We start from the raw sequence: 4,431 nt of genomic DNA, 5'->3' as shown, positions 1-4,431 counted from the left end.
AAACATAGAATATGAGACAAGTTTTAATAATATGTGAGATTATTTGAAACTGAATGTTTAAGAAAAATGTTGAGGTTGCAGCTTGGTCTTAAAGCTTTCTCTCTCTCTCTCTCTCTCTCTCTCTCTCTCTCTCTCTCTCTCTCTCTCACTCACTCATTTAATGCCTTTATCTGTATACCACTAAACTCACTTATCACGTACTGAACACTATTTCCACTCTACAGCGTCAGCGAGCCTAGTGAACTGCTTAGGCTGCCCTTTACTGGAGAAGCTGACTTTTACAAGAATAACACTCTTTTAAACACAACAGTATTATCATTTAATGTCACAGTAGTTTCCTTATTTCAGAACTATTATTATCCAGTTCAAAATTTAAAGGGACAATATTTATCTGTTTTATTCAAGCTGTCAATAAACACTCAGGGCTACACATACACAACCAAACCAATATGCTGATGTAAACAATTATAATGTGGAAGGCATTTTCATGTCAAGGCTGTGTGTTTCAGTTTCTCTGTGGTTCATGGCTGAGGGTGCCACTGTAAACTCAGCATTCTTGTCATTCTCTTGATGATAATAAAGTCACAGTGACAGCAGGAATGTGTCAAACATAATTCAGAAAACTTCAGTGTTTAAATAACCATATGTACAGAGATCAATATGTTTGCCTGTCTCTGTGCATTTTAATATACTCTAGTTAAATTCTATATACACCAATCACATCCAACCCACAACAATCACTCCCAACCAATGACAGTTCTAACCCACAACAATCACTCCCACCATCTCTCCACCAATCAGGTCTAACCCATGACAGTCTCTCTCCACCAATCAGGTCTAACCCATGACCATCTCTCCACCAATCAGGTCTAACCCATGACAGTCTCTCTCCACCAATCAGGTCTAACCCATGACCATCTCTCCATGTTACCAGTGAATATTCAGTCTCTTCACAGCACTTGTTCAGTGTGTCAGGATGAAGACGAGAGAGGGGAACTATGAGCAAGATCAATCTGGATTGAGCCCAGATATTACAACCAAAACCCTCAATGCAGGTGTCTATATCCATCTATTCTCTTCAGTAGAGAGTAAGTGGTTTTCTGTTTGTTCCACTCATCTGTTGGAGTTGTTAATATCAAGCAAAATCTTAACATCTGAAAATCCTGCCTGTATTCAGCTGTTTTCAATTCTCTTTCTCTCTCTGTTTTCTCTGTAGGTCAGACTGAGGATGTTGTTGGGAATTCTGTGCTTTTGTCCTGTTTTTACAGTGACAATAAAATAAAGTCAAGACATGACAGTGTATTGAGACACAATGAGTGGGAATATATAAGACATTATTCAGAAAAATGATTCACTTGATCCAGAATACAATTTTTTTTTTTTCCAGAAGAATTTAGAAAGAGAAACTTCAGCCGCATACTCACGTAAGTTTGAGTATTTTACCTCATTTGATTAACTGCTGTTCATTTCACTTAATAGGATCAAATGGCACATCAGATGTAAGGAAAAGACCAGCTTATTTTTTATTATTATATATCCAAATTAATTATTGTTCAGTGGACTTTTTCACAGTATTTTGTAGTCTAACAAATGAAAGAAAAAAAAAACTTTCGTAATTTCTTTTATTGTTGAACTAAAGACAGATAATTCAAGACAACTGAGATCAGAAACATGTTTATTATTACTAATGATGAAAATTCAGTAGAAGATCAAGTGTCAGGTGAAAATCATGTAATAGTCAATTTGTGTCTCAAAAATCTTGAACATAAAGGGACGAATATCTAGAGTGCAGTTCTTTCATTCTGTTTTTAATTAATTAATTTATTAATAGAACAAATGAGTCTTACAACATGTTTCTACAGACATACAGGGAGGGATTACTTTAAAAGAGACACATTAATATACCAAATAGAATGTAGAAGAAAATAAACAAATAAAAAAGAAAAGAAAAATAAAGAAAATAATTATTAACAACAATCATTTCTTCCTTTTTAGCAACAGATTCAAGATCTTTTAACTTTATTACCATCAAAACAAAAATACTTTTAAAAAACAAACAAGCCTCAAACCAAAATTACTGTTAAAAAACAAATGAGCCTATTCTTGCGATATTACAAAAAGTAAAGTTATTGTCGATGTTTATGAATTTTGATAATGATGCATTGAATGGGTAAATTTAGTGAATATTTTAAAGGGTACATCTTTAATCTCGAGTGTGTTTCTGATCATTTCACCTGGTAACGGTTGACGACACTCACGTCTTACTTACGTACTTACGTACACTTGACGTCTGACGTCATCTGTAGAACGACGCATGTCACATTGAGCCGGAAGAGTTGAAAAAGTAGTATTTCACTCTAATTTCAGAAATATTTATGAGCAATATAGTCAAATAAAACATACAGTATATTGATAATATTGAACCAGCACCATGAACAGGTATGTTTGATGAATTCTGAATGAAGCGCTGTTTGGAGAAACTCGTACTTCTCGGAAATGAAAGTCTGATGTAGCTTGTTGCTCATGTTTGTGTTTGGCCTGCTGTGTTTGGGTTGACAAATGCTTCATTTAAACTAGAATTAAAAACTGGAAAACTCTTAAGCGTCGTGAATACATTAAACATGAGTTATTATAAACCAGGTTGATCTGCTGTAACTGTTATTTTGATTTAGTTGTTAGCATTTTGTATCATCTTTTGTGTCTCATGTTTGTGTTTCATGTGTAGTTTAGTTGATAGTAGTATCATGATTTGCTCAGTCTTACAGTGAAATCAAGGTTTTACCAGTAGAGTAAAACAGGTGAAGATTGTGCTCTTCAAAAACATTTACTGCCAAATTGTAACAATATAGCATGTATTGACATGGGAGATACTCTACTCTATCTTACCTTAATTATGTGTGTTATGTGAGAATCAAACATATTATGTTGGTGTTGCTTGAATTCAAGTATGCTATTCAAGAGCTAATAATGAAGTTAAAGAGACCTTTTCTGTTTCTGCAGCTGCTGCATCATCTGTATATTTGCTGTGCTGATAAACAAAGGTGAAAACAAAAACTATATTTAATAGTTGAAATTCATACAACATGTATAAATGTCAGACTGTGTTTACAGTTAAAGTTTGTGTGATTTCAGTGTGTCTGCAGGTCACAGTAGAGGGTTTTATTGGTGGTTCTGTTGTGCTGCCGTGTTCTTCAGATAAACATGATCATAAACTTCAAGACACTGATGTGTTTTGGAGACACAATAGCAGCAAAATCGTATTTGATATAATTCCACACAGTAATTCAACAGTGACACAGGATCCAGAGTACAAGAACAGAGTTGAAACTTTCCCTCAGGAGTATATGAGAGGAAACTTCTCCATCAAACTCAACAATCTTCAACACACTGATGCAGGACGATACATCTGTTACATCTCACACTCATCTAAATATCAGACTCTAAAGCTGATCATCAATGGTATGTGAAACTAGTTGATTAGTGCATGAATGTTTTAATTTAAATTTGTTTGCTTCAAATTCTAAATTCTGCAAGTGTTTGATCCAATATCTGAAGTTCACCCGTGATGCTCCAGTCTCAATGCTGATGTATATAAATTATAGATGGATACTTTATCATGATGAGGTAATGGTTTCTGTAAAATATTTATTTTTATTATTATTTTTCTTTTTTCAGGATCAATATCCACTGAACGAGGAACAGAACAGGAGGAAATGGTGCCATCACTGCCTTTGCTCTTGGTTTGCATTATATTACCTGTGATGTTATTTGTAGTGGTTGTTATTTTTATTGCAGTTTTCTGGAGAAAAAAAGCGCTCATCAGCAGGGCAGCTGGAAACGGTGTGAGTTCAGCCACTCCTGAGGATGTGAGCCCTTGTGCACAATTTAAACCAGTAAAGGCTGATAATCATGATGAAGCAGTCGGTAAATGAAAAACTGCTCTTTTACGCAGCAACTGCTTGAGCTTTTGCATTAAAAATGGAGTCAGAGGAGGTTGGTGCTTTCATTGTTGTTGCCGCAGCTTCGGGTAGAAAAATAAAAATAAAGTCCAGTAAGCAAAGGATTTGTTTGAAGAACAGAAAACAGCTAGAATGAGTGTGTTTCATATCTTCCTTATGTTCACTCTATAAGGCTACCTAGCAATCTCTAGTGATGTGGCCTTTCATGGTTTTGGAATTCAAGTCAATTCCCAAAAAATTATCAGGAGCTTGCAAGGTGCTCTACTTATTCATAAATCAATATTGTAATTAGTCTACAGCTGTTTTTGCAGGAAACGTCATTCTTCAACACATGTCATATCTGTAAAGGAGAGAAGGTCTCATAAGTTGCTTGAAGGCTTAAAAAATGACCTTAAACTGATATGAATTTTCAAGCACAAAGGGAAAGCAACTATAGTGAAGCATTAATCATTGGCTTGGCTTTTCAGAAATG

At 34.9% G+C, this 4,431-nt stretch overlaps 1 long non-coding RNA gene across 1 annotated transcript; it reads left to right on the top strand.

Moving 5' to 3' along the window:
• Nucleotides 1–836: 836 nt before the first annotated feature.
• On the top strand, nt 837–4,127 carry LOC122134905. Its single transcript, XR_006153201.1, has 5 exons — nt 837–1,088; nt 1,217–1,424; nt 3,001–3,041; nt 3,133–3,459; nt 3,676–4,127. It is a non-coding gene; the product is annotated as an uncharacterized LOC122134905 (long non-coding RNA).
• The last annotated feature ends 304 nt before the right edge of the window (nt 4,128–4,431 follow it).

Source organism: Cyprinus carpio, chromosome A22, assembly GCF_018340385.1.
Source record: "Cyprinus carpio isolate SPL01 chromosome A22, ASM1834038v1, whole genome shotgun sequence".
Lineage (NCBI taxonomy): Eukaryota > Metazoa > Chordata > Actinopteri > Cypriniformes > Cyprinidae > Cyprinus > Cyprinus carpio.
Note: the sequence above shows the minus strand (reverse complement) of the source record. Positions and strands in the feature narration are given on the sequence as shown.